This window comes from Aulonocara sp. 'chitande type north' Nkhata Bay, linkage group LG12, assembly GCF_057382095.1.
Source record: "Aulonocara sp. 'chitande type north' Nkhata Bay isolate Kocher_YH1m ecotype deep benthic linkage group LG12, A_spYH_male_GT1.1, whole genome shotgun sequence".
Classification (NCBI taxonomy): domain Eukaryota; kingdom Metazoa; phylum Chordata; class Actinopteri; order Cichliformes; family Cichlidae; genus Aulonocara; species Aulonocara sp. 'chitande type north' Nkhata Bay.
The window spans coordinates 12251469-12270067 of NC_141355.1; positions in this window are offsets into that span (position 1 = coordinate 12251469).

Below are 18599 nucleotides of genomic sequence, written 5' to 3' on the forward strand. Positions count from 1 at the left end.
AATGCATGTAACAGTGAGAAACGCATTGTCTTGGCGAAATAAAGCGTTTTTGAACAACTTCATATAAATCGCTGTAACTTTTGATAGAAGACTCAGACAAACATGTTTATGGCTTTATCTTATATAACTCAATATCCCCGTGCTGGGCAAACAGGTTTTGCAGCCGATTGAGCTAAGATTTTAAAATTATTCACATAATGAAAACCTATACTTTGTCTCGGGCGAGTTTCCCATTCAAATGCATGTAACAGTGAGAAACGCATTGTCTTGGCGAAATAAAGCGTTTTTGAACAACTTCATATAAATCGCTGTAACTTTTGATAGAAGACTCAGACAAACATGTTTATGGCTTTATCTTATATAACTCAATATCCCCGTGCTGGGCAAACAGGTTTTTACAGCCGTTTGAGCTAAGATTTTAAAATTATTCACATAATGAAAACCTATACTTTGTCTCGGGCGAGTTTCCCATTCAAATGCATGTAACAGTGAGAAACGCATTGTCTTGGCGAAATAAAGCGTTTTTGAACAACTTCATATAAATCGCTGTAACTTTTGATAGAAGACTCAGACAAACATGTTTATGGCTTTATCTTATATAACTCAATATCCCCGTGCTGGGCAAACAGGTTTTGCAGCCGATTGAGCTAAGATTTTAAAATTATTCACATAATGAAAACCTATACTTTGTCTCGGGCGAGTTTCCCATTCAAATGCATGTAACAGTGAGAAACACACTGTCTTGGCGAAATAAAGCGTTTTTGAACAACTTCATATAAATCGCTGTAACTTTTGATAGAAGACTCAGACAAACATGTTTATGGCTTTATCTTATAGAACTCAATATCCCCGTGCTGGGCAAACAGGTTTTGCAGCCGATTGAGCTAAGATTTTAAAATTATTCACATAATGAAAACCTATACTTTGTCTCGGGCGAGTTTCCCATTCAAATGCATGTAACAGTGAGAAACGCATTGTCTTGGCGAAATAAAGCGTTTTTGAACAACTTCATATAAATCGCTGTAACTTTTGATAGAAGACTCAGACAAACATGTTTATGGCTTTATCTTATATAACTCAATATCCCCGTGCTGGGCAAACAGGTTTTGCAGCCGATTGAGCTAAGATTTGAAAATTATTCACATAATGAAAACCTATACTTTGTCTCGGGCGAGTTTCCCATTCAAATGCATGTAACAGTGAGAAACGCATTGTCTTGGCGAAATAAAGCGTTTTTGAACAACTTCATATAAATCGCTGTAACTTTTGATAGAAGACTCAGACAAACATGTTTATGGCTTTATCTTATATAACTCAATATCCCAGTGCTGGGCAAACAGGTTTTACAGCCGATTGAGCTAAGATTTTAAAATCATTCACATAATGAAAACCTATACTTTGTCTCGGGCGAGTTTCCCATTCAAATGCATGTAACAGTGAGAAACGCATTGTCTTGGCGAAATAAAGCGTTTTTGAACAACTTCATATAAATCGCTGTAACTTTTGATAGAAGACTCAGACAAACATGTTTATGGCTTTATCTTATATAACTCAATATCCCCGTGCTGGGCAAACAGGTTTTTACAGCTGATTGAGCTAAGATTTTAAAATTATTCACATAATGAAAACCTATACTTTGTTTCAGGCGAGTTTCCCATTCAAATGCATGTAACAGTGAGAAACACACTGTCTTGGCGAAATAAAGCGTTTTTGAACAACTTCATATAAATCGCTGTAACTTTTGATAGAAGACTCAGACAAACATGTTTATGGCTTTATCTTATATAACTCAATATCCCCGTGCTGGGCAAACAGGTTTTTACAGCCGTTTGAGCTAAGATTTTAAAATTATTCACATAATGAAAACCTATACTTTGTCTCGGGCGAGTTTCCCATTCAAATGCATGTAACAGTGAGAAACGCATTGTCTTGGCGAAATAAAGCGTTTTTGAACAACTTCATATAAATCGCTGTAACTTTTGATAGAAGACTCAGACAAACATGTTTATGGCTTTATCTTATATAACTCAATATCCCCGTGCTGGGCAAACAGGTTTTACAGCCGATTGAGCTAAGATTTGAAAATTATTCACATAATGAAAACCTATACTTTGTCTCGGGCGAGTTTCCCATTCAAATGCATGTAACAGTGAGAAACGCATTGTCTTGGCGAAATAAAGCGTTTTTGAACAACTTCATATAAATCGCTGTAACTTTTGATAGAAGACTCAGACAAACATGTTTATGGCTTTATCTTATGGAACTCAATATCCCCGTGCTGGGCAAACAGGTTTTGCAGCCGATTGAGCTAAGATTTTAAAATTATTCACATAATGAAAACCTATACTTTGTCTCGGGCGAGTTTCCCATTCAAATGCATGTAACAGTGAGAAACACACTGTCTTGGCGAAATAAAGCGTTTTTGAACAACTTCATATAAATCGCTGTAACTTTTGATAGAAGACTCAGACAAACATGTTTATGGCTTTATCTTATAGAACTCAATATCCCCGTGCTGGGCAAACAGGTTTTGCAGCCGATTGAGCTAAGATTTTAAAATTATTCACATAATGAAAACCTATACTTTGTCTCGGGCGAGTTTCCCATTCAAATGCATGTAACAGTGAGAAACGCATTGTCTTGGCGAAATAAAGCGTTTTTGAACAACTTCATATAAATCGCTGTAACTTTTGATAGAAGACTCAGACAAACATGTTTATGGCTTTATCTTATAGAACTCAATATCCCCGTGCTGGGCAAACAGGTTTTGCAGCCGATTGAGCTAAGATTTTAAAATTATTCACATAATGAAAACCTATACTTTGTCTCGGGTGAGTTTCCCATTCAAATGCATGTAACAGTGAGAAACGCATTGTCTTGGCGAAATAAAGCGTTTTTGAACAACTTCATATAAATCGCTGTAACTTTTGATAGAAGACTCAGACAAACATGTTTATGGCTTTATCTTATATAACTCAATATCCCAGTGCTGGGCAAACAGGTTTTACAGCCGATTGAGCTAAGATTTTAAAATCATTCACATAATGAACACCTATACTTTGTCTCGGGCGAGTTTCCCATTCAAATGCATGTAACAGTGAGAAACGCATTGTCTTGGCGAAATAAAGCGTTTTTGAACAACTTCATATAAATCGCTGTAACTTTTGATAGAAGACTCAGACAAACATGTTTATGGCTTTATCTTATATAACTCAATATCCCCGTGCTGGGCAAACAGGTTTTTACAGCTGATTGAGCTAAGATTTTAAAATTATTCACATAATGAAAACCTATACTTTGTTTCAGGCGAGTTTCCCATTCAAATGCATGTAACAGTGAGAAACACACTGTCTTGGCGAAATAAAGCGTTTTTGAACAACTTCATATAAATCGCTGTAACTTTTGATAGAAGACTCAGACAAACATGTTTATGGCTTTATCTTATATAACTCAATATCCCCGTGCTGGGCAAACAGGTTTTTACAGCCGTTTGAGCTAAGATTTTAAAATTATTCACATAATGAAAACCTATACTTTGTCTCGGGCGAGTTTCCCATTCAAATGCATGTAACAGTGAGAAACGCATTGTCTTGGCGAAATAAAGCGTTTTTGAACAACTTCATATAAATCGCTGTAACTTTTGATAGAAGACTCAGACAAACATGTTTATGGCTTTATCTTATATAACTCAATATCCCCGTGCTGGGCAAACAGGTTTTTACAGCCGATTGAGCTAAGATTTGAAAATTATTCACATAATGAAAACCTATACTTTGTCTCGGGCGAGTTTCCCATTCAAATGCATGTAACAGTGAGAAACGCATTGTCTTGGCGAAATAAAGCGTTTTTGAACAACTTCATATAAATCGCTGTAACTTTTGATAGAAGACTCAGACAAACATGTTTATGGCTTTATCTTATAGAACTCAATATCCCCGTGCTGGGCAAACAGGTTTTGCAGCCGATTGAGCTAAGATTTTAAAATTATTCACATAATGAAAACCTATACTTTGTCTCGGGCGAGTTTCCCATTCAAATGCATGTAACAGTGAGAAACACACTGTCTTGGCGAAATAAAGCGTTTTTGAACAACTTCATATAAATAGCTGTAACTTTTGATAGAAGACTCAGACAAACATGTTTATGGCTTTATCTTATAGAACTCAATATCCCCGTGCTGGGCAAACATGTTTTACAGCCGTTTGAGCTAAGATTTTAAAATGATTCACATAATGAAAACCTATACTTTGTTTCAGGCGAGTTTCCCATTCAAATGCATGTAACAGTGAGAAACACACTGTCTTGGCGAAATAAAGCGTTTTTGAACAACTTCATATAAATCGCTGTAACTTTTGATAGAAGACTCAGACAAACATGTTTATGGCTTTATCTTATAGAACTCAATATCCCAGTGCTGGGCAAACAGGTTTTGCAGCCGATTGAGCTAAGATTTTAAAATTATTCACATAATGAAAACCTATACTTTGTCTCGGGTGAGTTTCCCATTCAAATGCATGTAACAGTGAGAAACGCATTGTCTTGGCGAAATAAAGCGTTTTTGAACAACTTCATATAAATCGCTGTAACTTTTGATAGAAGACTCAGACAAACATGTTTATGGCTTTATCTTATATAACTCAATATCCCAGTGCTGGGCAAACAGGTTTTACAGCCGATTGAGCTAAGATTTTAAAATTATTCACATAATGAAAACCTATACTTTGTCTCGGGCGAGTTTCCCATTCAAATGCGTGTAACAGTGAGAAACGCATTGTCTTGGCGAAATAAAGCGTTTTTGAACAACTTCATATAAATCGCTGTAACTTTTGATAGAAGACCCAGAAACACATGTTTATGGCTTTATCTTATAGAACTCAATATCCCCGTGCTGGGCAAACAGGTTTTGCAGCCGTTTGAGCTAAGATTTTAAAATTATTCACATAATGAAAACCTATACTTTTGTTTCAGGCGAGTTTCCCATTCAAATGCATGTAACAGTGAGAAACGCATTGTCTTGGCGAAATAAAGCGTTTTCGTACAACTTCATATAAATCGCTGTAACTTTTGATAGAAGACTCAGACAAACATGTTTATGGCTTTATCTTATAGAACTCAATATCCCCGTGCTGGGCAAACAGGTTTTGCAGCCGATTGAGCTAAGATTTTAAAATTATTCACATAATGAAAACCTATACTTTGTCTCGGGCGAGTTTCCCATTCAAATGCATGTAACAGTGAGAAACGCATTGTCTTGGCGAAATAAAGCGTTTTTGAACAACTTCATATAAATCGCTGTAACTTTTGATAGAAGACTCAGACAAACATGTTTATGGCTTTATCTTATAGAACTCAATATCCCCGTGCTGGGCAAACAGGTTTTGCAGCCGATTGAGCTAAGATTTGAAAATTATTCACATAATGAAAACCTATACTTTGTCTCGGGTGAGTTTCCCATTCAAATGCATGTAACAGTGAGAAACGCATTGTCTTGGCGAAATAAAGCGTTTTTGAACAACTTCATATAAATCGCTGTAACTTTTGATAGAAGACTCAGACAAACATGTTTATGGCTTTATCTTATATAACTCAATATCCCAGTGCTGGGCAAACAGGTTTTACAGCCGATTGAGCTAAGATTTTAAAATCATTCACATAATGAACACCTATACTTTGTCTCGGGCGAGTTTCCCATTCAAATGCATGTAACAGTGAGAAACGCATTGTCTTGGCGAAATAAAGCGTTTTTGAACAACTTCATATAAATCGCTGTAACTTTTGATAGAAGACTCAGACAAACATGTTTATGGCTTTATCTTATATAACTCAATATCCCCGTGCTGGGCAAACAGGTTTTTACAGCTGATTGAGCTAAGATTTTAAAATTATTCACATAATGAAAACCTATACTTTGTTTCAGGCGAGTTTCCCATTCAAATGCATGTAACAGTGAGAAACACACTGTCTTGGCGAAATAAAGCTTTTTTCAACCACTTCATATAAATCGCTGTAACTTTTGATAGAAGACTCAGACAAACATGTTTATGGCTTTATCTTATAGAACTCAATATCCCCGTGCTGGGCAAACAGAACAGGTTTTGCAGCCGTTTGAGCTAAGATTTTAAAATTATTCACATAATGAAAACCTATACTTTGTATCAGGCGAGTTCCCCATTCAAATGCATGTAACAGTGAGAAACGCATTGTCTTGGCGAAAAAAGCGTTTTTGTACAACTTCATATAAATCGCTGTAACCTTTGATAGAAGACTCAGACAAACATGTTTATGGCTTTATCTTATGGAACTCAATATCCCCGTGCTGGGCAAACAGGTTTTGCAGCCGTTTGAGCTAAGATTTTAAAATTATTCACATAATGAAAACCTATACTTTGTTTCAGGCGAGTTTCCCATTCAAATGCATGTAACAGTGAGAAACGCATTGTCTTGGCGAAATAAAGCGTTTTTGAACAACTTCATATAAATCGCTGTAACTTTTGATAGAAGACTCAGACAAACATGTTTATGGCTTTATCTTATAGAACTCAATATCCCCGTGCTGGGCAAACAGGTTTTGCAGCCGTTTGAGCTAAGATTTTAAAATTATTCACATAATGAAAACCTATATTTTGTCTCGGGCGAGTTTCCCATTCAAATGCATGTAACAGTGAGAAACGCATTGTCTTGGCGAAATAAAGCGTTTTTGAACAACTTCATATAAATCGCTGTAACTTTTGATAGAAGACTCAGACAAACATGTTTATGGCTTTATCTTATATAACTCAATATCCCCGTGCTGGGCAAACAGGTTTTGCAGCCGATTGAGCTAAGATTTTAAAATTATTCACATAATGAAAACCTATACTTTGTGTCGGGTGAGTTTCCCATTCAAATGCATGTAACAGTGAGAAACGCATTGTCTTGGCGAAATAAAGCGTTTTTGAACAACTTCATATAAATCGCTGTAACTTTTGATAGAAGACTCAGACAAACATGTTTATGGCTTTATCTTATATAACTCAATATCCCCGTGCTGGGCAAACAGGTTTGCCCAGCAAACCCGTGCTGGGCAAACAGGTTTTGCAGCCGTTTGAGCTAAGATTTTAAAATTATTCACATAATGAAAACCTATACTTTGTTTCAGGCGAGTTTCCCATTCAAATGCATGTAACAGTGAGAAACGCATTGTCTTGGCGAAATAAAGCGTTTTTGAACAACTTCATATAAATCGCTGTAACTTTTGATAGAAGACTCAGACAAACATGTTTATGGCTTTATCTTATATAACTCAATATCCCCGTGCTGGGCAAACAGGTTTTACAGCCGATTGAGCTAAGATTTGAAAATTATTCACATAATGAAAACCTATACTTTGTCTCGGGCGAGTTTCCCATTCAAATGCATGTAACAGTGAGAAACGCATTGTCTTGGCGAAATAAAGCGTTTTTGAACAACTTCATATAAATCGCTGTAACTTTTGATAGAAGACTCAGACAAACATGTTTATGGCTTTATCTTATAGAACTCAATATCCCCGTGCTGGGCAAACAGGTTTGCCCAGCAAACCCGTGCTGGGCAAACAGGTTTTGCAGCCGTTTGAGCTAAGATTTTAAAATTATTCACATAATGAAAACCTATACTTTGTTTCAGGCGAGTTTCCCATTCAAATGCATGTAACAGTGAGAAACGCATTGTCTTGGCGAAATAAAGCGTTTTTGAACAACTTCATATAAATCGCTGTAACTTTTGATAGAAGACTCAGACAAACATGTTTATGGCTTTATCTTATATAACTCAATATCCCCGTGCTGGGCAAACAGGTTTTACAGCCGATTGAGCTAAGATTTGAAAATTATTCACATAATGAAAACCTATACTTTGTCTCGGGCGAGTTTCCCATTCAAATGCATGTAACAGTGAGAAACGCATTGTCTTGGCGAAATAAAGCGTTTTTGAACAACTTCATATAAATCGCTGTAACTTTTGATAGAAGACTCAGACAAACATGTTTATGGCTTTATCTTATAGAACTCAATATCCCCGTGCTGGGCAAACAGGTTTTGCAGCCGATTGAGCTAAGATTTTAAAATTATTCACATAATGAAAACCTATACTTTGTCTCGGGCGAGTTTCCCATTCAAATGCATGTAACAGTGAGAAACACACTGTCTTGGCGAAATAAAGCGTTTTTGAACAACTTCATATAAATCGCTGTAACTTTTGATAGAAGACTCAGACAAACATGTTTATGGCTTTATCTTATAGAACTCAATATCCCCGTGCTGGGCAAACAGGTTTTGCAGCCGTTTGAGCTAAGATTTTAAAATTAGTCACATAATGAAAACCTATACTTTGTCTCGGGCGAGTTTCCCATTCAAATGCATGTAACAGTGAGAAACACACTGTCTTGGCGAAAGAAAGCATTTTCGTACAAGTTCATATAAATCGCTGTAACTTTTGATAGAAGACTCAGAAACACATGTTCATGGCTTTATCTTATAGAACTCAATATCCCCGTGCTGGGCAAACAGCTAAGATTTTAAAATGATTCACATAATAAAAACCTATACATTGTCTCGGGCGAGTTTCCCATTCAAATGCATGTAACAGTGAGAAACACACTGTCTTGGCGAAAGAAAGCATTTTCGTACAACTTCATATAAATCGCTGTAACTTTTGATAGAAGACTCAGAAACACATGTTCGTGGCTTTATCTTATAGAACTCAATATCCCCGTGCTGGGCAAACAGGTTGCAGCCGTTTGAGCTAAGATTTGAAAATTATTCACATAATGAAAACCTATACTTTGTCTCGGGTGAGTTTCCCATTCAAATGCATGTAACAGTGAGAAACGCATTGTCTTGGCGAAATAAAGCGTTTTTGAACAACTTCATATAAATCGCTGTAACTTTTGATAGAAGACTCAGACAAACATGTTTATGGCTTTATCTTATATAAGTCAATATCCCCGTGCTGGGCAAACAGGTTTTGCAGCCGTTTGAGCTAAGATTTTAAAATTATTCACATAATGAAAACCTATACTTTGTCTCGGGCGAGTTTCCCATTCAAATGCATGTAACAGTGAGAAACACACTGTCTTGGCGAAATAAAGCTTTTTTCAACCACTTCATATAAATCGCTGTAACTTTTGATAGAAGACTCATTCAAATATGTTTATGGCTTTATCTTATATAACTCAATATCCCCGTGCTGGGCAAAAAGGTTTTGCAGCCGTTTGAGCTAAGATTTTAAAATTAGTCACATAATGAAAACCTATACTTTGTCTCGGGCGAGTTTCCCATTCAAATGCATGTAACAGTGAGAAACACACTGTCTTGGCGAAAGAAAGCATTTTCGTACAAGTTCATATAAATCGCTGTAACTTTTGATAGAAGACTCAGAAACACATGTTCATGGCTTTATCTTATAGAACTCAATATCCCCGTGCTGGGCAAACAGCTAAGATTTTAAAATGATTCACATAATAAAAACCTATACATTGTCTCGGGCGAGTTTCCCATTCAAATGCATGTAACAGTGAGAAACACACTGTCTTGGCGAAAGAAAGCATTTTCGTACAACTTCATATAAATCGCTGTAACTTTTGATAGAAGACTCAGAAACACATGTTCATGGCTTTATCTTATAGAACTCAATATCCCCGTGCTGGGCAAACAGGTTGCAGCCGTTTGAGCTAAGATTTTAAAATGATTCACATAATGAAAACCTATACTTTGTCTCAGGCGAGTTTCCCATTCAAATGCATGTAACAGTGAGAAACGCATTGTCTTGGCGAAATAAAGCGTTTTTGAACAACTTCATATAAATCGCTGTAACTTTTGATAGAGGTCTCAGACAAACATGTTTATGGCTTTATCTTATAGAACTCAATATCCCCGTGCTGGGCAAACAGGTTGCAGCCGTTTGAGCTAAGATTTGAAAATGATTCACATAATGAAAACCTATACTTTGTCTCGGGTGAGTTTCCCATTCAAATGCATGTAACAGTGAGAAACGCATTGTCTTGGCGAAATAAAGCGTTTTTGAACAACTTCATATAAATCGCTGTAACTTTTGATAGAAGACTCAGACAAACATGTTTATGGCTTTATCTTATATAAGTCAATATCCCCGTGCTGGGCAAACAGGTTTTGCAGCCGTTTGAGCTAAGATTTTAAAATTATTCACATAATGAAAACCTATACTTTGTCTCGGGTGAGTTTCCCATTCAAATGCATGTAACAGTGAGAAACACACTGTCTTGGCGAAATAAAGCTTTTTTCAACCACTTCATATAAATCGCTGTAACTTTTGATAGAAGACTCATTCAAATATGTTTATGGCTTTATCTTATATAACTCAATATCCCCGTGCTGGGCAAAAAGGTTTTGCAGCCGTTTGAGCTAAGATTTTAAAATTATTCACATAATGAAAACCTATATTTTGTCTCGGGCGAGTTTCCCATTCAAATGCATGTAACAGTGAGAAACACACTGTCTTGGCAAAATAAAGCTTTTTTCAACCACTTCATATAAATCGCTGTAACTTTTGATAGAAGACTCAGACAAACATGTTTATGGCTTTATCTTATATAACTCAATATCCCCGTGCTGGGCAAACAGGTTTTGCAGCCGATTGAGCTAAGATTTGAAAATTATTCACATAATGAAAACCTATACTTTGTCTCGGGTGAGTTTCCCATTCAAATGCATGTAACAGTGAGAAACGCATTGTCTTGGCGAAATAAAGCGTTTTTGAACAACTTCATATAAATCGCTGTAACTTTTGATAGAAGACTCAGACAAACATGTTTATGGCTTTATCTTATAGAACTCAATATCCCCGTGCTGGGCAAACAGGTTTTGCAGCCGATTGAGCTAAGATTTGAAAATTATTCACATAATGAAAACCTATACTTTGTCTCGGGTGAGTTTCCCATTCAAATGCATGTAACAGTGAGAAACACACTGTCTTGGCGAAATAAAGCGTTTTTGAACAACTTCATATAAATCGCTGTAACTTTTGATAGAAGACTCAGACAAACATGTTTATGGCTTTATCTTATATAACTCAATATCCCCGTGCTGGGCAAACAGGTTTTGCAGCCGTTTGAGCTAAGATTTTAAAATTATTCACATAATGAAAACCTATACTTTGTTTCAGGCGAGTTTCCCATTCAAATGCATCTAACAGTGGGAAACGCATTGTCTTGGCGAAATAAAGCGTTTTTGAACAACTTCATATAAATCGCTGTAACCTTTGATAGAAGACTCAGACAAACATGTTTATGGCTTTATCTTATGGAACTCAATATCCCCGTGCTGGGCAAACAGGTTTTGCAGCCGATTGAGCTAAGATTTGAAAATTATTCACATAATGAAAACCTATACTTTGTCTCGGGTGAGTTTCCCATTCAAATGCATGTAACAGTGAGAAACGCATTGTCTTGGCGAAATAAAGCGTTTTTGAACAACTTCATATAAATCGCTGTAACTTTTGATAGAAGACTCAGACAAACATGTTTATGGCTTTATCTTATATAACTCAATATCCCCGTGCTGGGCAAACAGGTTTTGCAGCCGATTGAGCTAAGATTTGAAAATTATTCACATAATGAAAACCTATACTTTGTCTCGGGTGAGTTTCCCATTCAAATGCATGTAACAGTGAGAAACACACTGTCTTGGCGAAATAAAGCGTTTTTGAACAACTTCATATAAATCGCTGTAACTTTTGATAGAAGACTCAGACAAACATGTTTATGGCTTTATCTTATATAACTCAATATCCCCGTGCTGGGCAAACAGGTTTTGCAGCCGTTTGAGCTAAGATTTTAAAATTATTCACATAATGAAAACCTATATTTTGTTTCGGGCGAGTTTCCCATTCAAATGCATGTAACAGTGAGAAACGCATTGTCTTGGCGAAATAAAGCGTTTTTGAACAACTTCATATAAATCGCTGTAACTTTTGATAGAAGACTCAGACAAACATGTTTATGGCTTTATCTTATATAACTCAATATCCCCGTGCTGGGCAAACAGGTTTTGCAGCCGTTTGAGCTAAGATTTGAAAATTATTCACATAATGAAAACCTATACTTTGTTTCAGGCGAGTTTCCCATTCAAATGCATCTAACAGTGGGAAACGCATTGTCTTGGCGAAATAAAGCGTTTTTGAACAACTTCATATAAATCGCTGTAACCTTTGATAGAAGACTCAGACAAACATGTTTATGGCTTTATCTTATGGAACTCAATATCCCCGTGCTGGGTAAACAGGTTTTGCAGCCGTTTGAGCTAAGATTTTAAAATTATTCACATAATGAAAACCTATACTTTGTCTCGGGTGAGTTTCCCATTCAAATGCATGTAACAGTGAGAAACACACTGTCTTGGCGAAATAAAGCTTTTTTCAACCACTTCATATAAATCGCTGTAACTTTTGATAGAAGACTCAGACAAACATGTTTATGGCTTTATCTTATATAACTCAATATCCCCGTGCTGGGCAAACAGGTTTTGCAGCCGTTTGAGCTAAGATTTTAAAATTATTCACATAATGAAAACCTATATTTTGTTTCGGGCGAGTTTCCCATTCAAATGCATGTAACAGTGAGAAACGCATTGTCTTGGCGAAATAAAGCGTTTTTGAACAACTTCATATAAATCGCTGTAACTTTTGATAGAAGACTCAGACAAACATGTTTATGGCTTTATCTTATGGAACTCAATATCCCCGTGCTGGGCAAACAGGTTTTGCAGCCGTTTGAGCTAAGATTTTAAAATTATTCACATAATGAAAACCTATACTTTGTCTCGGGTGAGTTTCCCATTCAAATGCATGTAACAGTGAGAAACACACTGTCTTGGCGAAATAAAGCTTTTTTCAACCACTTCATATAAATCGCTGTAACTTTTGATAGAAGACTCAGACAAACATGTTTATGGCTTTATCTTATAGAACTCAATATCCCCGTGCTGGGCAAACAGGTTTTACAGCCGATTGAGCTAAGATTTTAAAATTATTCACATAATGAAAACCTATACTTTGTCTCGGGCGAGTTTCCCATTCAAATGCGTGTAACAGTGAGAAACGCATTGTCTTGGCGAAATAAAGCGTTTTTGAACAACTTCATATAAATCGCTGTAACTTTTGATAGAAGACTCAGACAAACATGTTTATGGCTTTATCTTATATAACTCAATATCCCCGTGCTGGGCAAACAGGTTTTACAGCCGATTGAGCTAAGATTTTAAAATTATTCACATAATGAAAACCTATACTTTGTCTCGGGCGAGTTTCCCATTCAAATGCGTGTAACAGTGAGAAACGCATTGTCTTGGCGAAATAAAGCGTTTTTGAACAACTTCATATAAATCGCTGTAACTTTTGATAGAAGACTCAGAAACACATGTTTATGGCTTTATCTTATAGAACTCAATATCCCCGTGCTGGGCAAACAGGTTTTGCAGCCGTTTGAGCTAAGATTTTAAAATTATTCACATAATGAAAACCTATACTTTGTTTCAGGCGAGTTTCCCATTCAAATGCATGTAACAGTGAGAAACGCATTGTCTTGGCGAAATAAAGCGTTTTCGTACAACTTCATATAAATCGCTGTAACTTTTGATAGAAGACTCAGACAAACATGTTTATGGCTTTATCTTATAGAACTCAATATCCCCGTGCTGGGCAAATAGGTTTTACAGCCGATTGAGCTAAGATTTTAAAATTATTCACATAATGAAAACCTATACTTTGTCTCGGGCGAGTTTCCCATTCAAATGCATGTAACAGTGAGAAACGCATTGTCTTGGCGAAATAAAGCGTTTTTGAACAACTTCATATAAATCGCTGTAACTTTTGATAGAAGACTCAGACAAACATGTTTATGGCTTTATCTTATATAACTCAATATCCCCGTGCTGGGCAAACAGGTTTTGCAGCCGATTGAGCTAAGATTTTAAAATTATTCACATAATGAAAACCTATACTTTGTCTCGGGCGAGTTTCCCATTCAAATGCATGTAACAGTGAGAAACGCATTGTCTTGGCGAAATAAAGCGTTTTTGAACAACTTCATATAAATCGCTGTAACTTTTGATAGAAGACTCAGACAAACATGTTTATGGCTTTATCTTATATAACTCAATATCCCCGTGCTGGGCAAACAGGTTTTACAGCCGATTGAGCTAAGATTTTAAAATTATTCACATAATGAAAACCTATACTTTGTCTCGGGCGAGTTTCCCATTCAAATGCATGTAACAGTGAGAAACGCATTGTCTTGGCGAAATAAAGCGTTTTTGAACAACTTCATATAAATCGCTGTAACTTTTGATAGAAGACTCAGACAAACATGTTTATGGCTTTATCTTATATAACTCAATATCCCCGTGCTGGGCAAACAGGTTTTTACAGCTGATTGAGCTAAGATTTTAAAATGATTCACATAATGAAAACCTATACTTTGTTTCAGGCGAGTTTCCCATTCAAATGCATGTAACAGTGAGAAACACACTGTCTTGGCGAAATAAAGCGTTTTTGAACAACTTCATATAAATCGCTGTAACTTTTGATAGAAGACTCAGACAAACATGTTTATGGCTTTATCTTATATAACTCAATATCCCCGTGCTGGGCAAACAGGTTTTTACAGCCGTTTGAGCTAAGATTTGAAAATTATTCACATAATGAAAACCTATACTTTGTCTCGGGCGAGTTTCCCATTCAAATGCATGTAACAGTGAGAAACGCATTGTCTTGGCGAAATAAAGCGTTTTTGAACAACTTCATATAAATCGCTGTAACTTTTGATAGAAGACTCAGACAAACATGTTTATGGCTTTATCTTATATAACTCAATATCCCTGTGCTGGGAAAACAGGTTTTACAGCCGATTGAGCTAAGATTTGAAAATTATTCACATAATGAAAACCTATACTTTGTCTCGGGCGAGTTTCCCATTCAAATGCATGTAACAGTGAGAAACGCATTGTCTTGGCGAAATAAAGCGTTTTTGAACAACTTCATATAAATCGCTGTAACTTTTGATAGAAGACTCAGACAAACATGTTTATGGCTTTATCTTATATAACTCAATATCCCCGTGCTGGGCAAACAGGTTTTACAGCCGATTGAGCTAAGATTTTAAAATTATTCACATAATGAAAACCTATACTTTGTCTCGGGCGAGTTTCCCATTCAAATGCGTGTAACAGTGAGAAACGCATTGTCTTGGCGAAATAAAGCGTTTTTGAACAACTTCATATAAATCGCTGTAACTTTTGATAGAAGACTCAGAAACACATGTTTATGGCTTTATCTTATAGAACTCAATATCCCCGTGCTGGGCAAACAGGTTTTGCAGCCGTTTGAGCTAAGATTTTAAAATTATTCACATAATGAAAACCTATACTTTGTTTCAGGCGAGTTTCCCATTCAAATGCATGTAACAGTGAGAAACGCATTGTCTTGGCGAAATAAAGCGTTTTCGTACAACTTCATATAAATCGCTGTAACTTTTGATAGAAGACTCAGACAAACATGTTTATGGCTTTATCTTATAGAACTCAATATCCCCGTGCTGGGCAAATAGGTTTTACAGCCGATTGAGCTAAGATTTTAAAATTATTCACATAATGAAAACCTATACTTTGTCTCGGGCGAGTTTCCCATTCAAATGCATGTAACAGTGAGAAACGCATTGTCTTGGCGAAATAAAGCGTTTTTGAACAACTTCATATAAATCGCTGTAACTTTTGATAGAAGACTCAGACAAACATGTTTATGGCTTTATCTTATATAACTCAATATCCCCGTGCTGGGCAAACAGGTTTTGCAGCCGATTGAGCTAAGATTTTAAAATTATTCACATAATGAAAACCTATACTTTGTCTCGGGCGAGTTTCCCATTCAAATGCATGTAACAGTGAGAAACGCATTGTCTTGGCGAAATAAAGCGTTTTTGAACAACTTCATATAAATCGCTGTAACTTTTGATAGAAGACTCAGACAAACATGTTTATGGCTTTATCTTATATAACTCAATATCCCAGTGCTGGGCAAACAGGTTTTACAGCCGATTGAGCTAAGATTTTAAAATTATTCACATAATGAAAACCTATACTTTGTCTCGGGCGAGTTTCCCATTCAAATGCATGTAACAGTGAGAAACGCATTGTCTTGGCGAAATAAAGCGTTTTTGAACAACTTCATATAAATCGCTGTAACTTTTGATAGAAGACTCAGACAAACATGTTTATGGCTTTATCTTATATAACTCAATATCCCCGTGCTGGGCAAACAGGTTTTTACAGCTGATTGAGCTAAGATTTTAAAATTATTCACATAATGAAAACCTATACTTTGTTTCAGGCGAGTTTCCCATTCAAATGCATGTAACAGTGAGAAACACACTGTCTTGGCGAAATAAAGCGTTTTTGAACAACTTCATATAAATCGCTGTAACTTTTGATAGAAGACTCAGACAAACATGTTTATGGCTTTATCTTATATAACTCAATATCCCCGTGCTGGGCAAACAGGTTTTTACAGCCGTTTGAGCTAAGATTTGAAAATTATTCACATAATGAAAACCTATACTTTGTCTCGGGCGAGTTTCCCATTCAAATGCATGTAACAGTGAGAAACGCATTGTCTTGGCGAAATAAAGCGTTTTTGAACAACTTCATATAAATCGCTGTAACTTTTGATAGAAGACTCAGACAAACATGTTTATGGCTTTATCTTATATAACTCAATATCCCTGTGCTGGGAAAACAGGTTTTACAGCCGATTGAGCTAAGATTTGAAAATTATTCACATAATGAAAACCTATACTTTGTCTCGGGCGAGTTTCCCATTCCAATGCATGTAACAGTGAGAAACGCATTGTCTTGGCGAAATAAAGCGTTTTTGAACAACTTCATATAAATCGCTGTAACTTTTGATAGAAGACTCAGACAAACATGTTTATGGCTTTATCTTATAGAACTCAATATCCCCGTGCTGGGCAAACAGGTTTTGCAGCCGATTGAGCTAAGATTTTAAAATTATTCACATAATGAAAACCTATACTTTGTTTCAGGCGAGTTTCCCATTCAAATGCATGTAACAGTGAGAAACGCATTGTCTTGGCGAAATAAAGCGTTTTCGTACAACTTCATATAAATCGCTGTAACTTTTGATAGAAGACTCAGACAAACATGTTTATGGCTTTATCTTATAGAACTCAATATCCCCGTGCTGGGCAAATAGGTTTTACAGCCGATTGAGCTAAGATTTTAAAATTATTCACATAATGAAAACCTATACTTTGTCTCGGGCGAGTTTCCCATTCAAATGCATGTAACAGTGAGAAACGCATTGTCTTGGCGAAATAAAGCGTTTTTGAACAACTTCATATAAATCGCTGTAACTTTTGATAGAAGACTCAGACAAACATGTTTATGGCTTTATCTTATATAACTCAATATCCCCGTGCTGGGCAAACAGGTTTTGCAGCCGATTGAGCTAAGATTTTAAAATTATTCACATAATGAAAACCTATACTTTGTCTCGGGCGAGTTTCCCATTCAAATGCATGTAACAGTGAGAAACGCATTGTCTTGGCGAAATAAAGCGTTTTTGAACAACTTCATATAAATCGCTGTAACTTTTGATAGAAGACTCAGACAAACATGTTTATGGCTTTATCTTATATAACTCAATATCCCAGTGCTGGGCAAACAGGTTTTACAGCCGATTGAGCTAAGATTTTAAAATCATTCACATAATGAAAACCTATACTTTGTCTCGGGCGAGTTTCCCATTCAAATGCATGTAACAGTGAGAAACGCATTGTCTTGGCGAAATAAAGCGTTTTTGAACAACTTCATATAAATCGCTGTAACTTTTGATAGAAGACTCAGACAAACATGTTTATGGCTTTATCTTATATAACTCAGTATCCCCGTGCTGGGCAAACAGGTTTTTACAGCTGATTGAGCTAAGATTTTAAAATTATTCACATAATGAAAACCTATACTTTGTTTCAGGCGAGTTTCCCATTCAAATGCATGTAACAGTGAGAAACACACTGTCTTGGCGAAATAAAGCGTTTTTGAACAACTTCATATAAATCGCTGTAACTTTTGATAGAAGACTCAGACAAACATGTTTATGGCTTTATCTTATATAACTCAATATCCCCGTGCTGGGCAAACAGGTTTTTACAGCCGTTTGAGCTAAGATTTTAAAATTATTCACATAATGAAAACCTATACTTTGTCTCGGGCGAGTTTCCCATTCAAATGCATGTAACAGTGAGAAACGCATTGTCTTGGCGAAATAAAGCGTTTTTGAACAACTTCATATAAATCGCTGTAACTTTTGATAGAAGACTCAGACAAACATGTTTATGGCTTTATCTTATATAACTCAATATCCCCGTGCTGGGCAAACAGGTTTTGCAGCCGATTGAGCTAAGATTTTAAAATTATTCACATAATGAAAACCTATACTTTGTCTCGGGCGAGTTTCCCATTCAAATGCATGTAACAGTGAGAAACACACTGTCTTGGCGAAATAAAGCGTTTTTGAACAACTTCATATAAATCGCT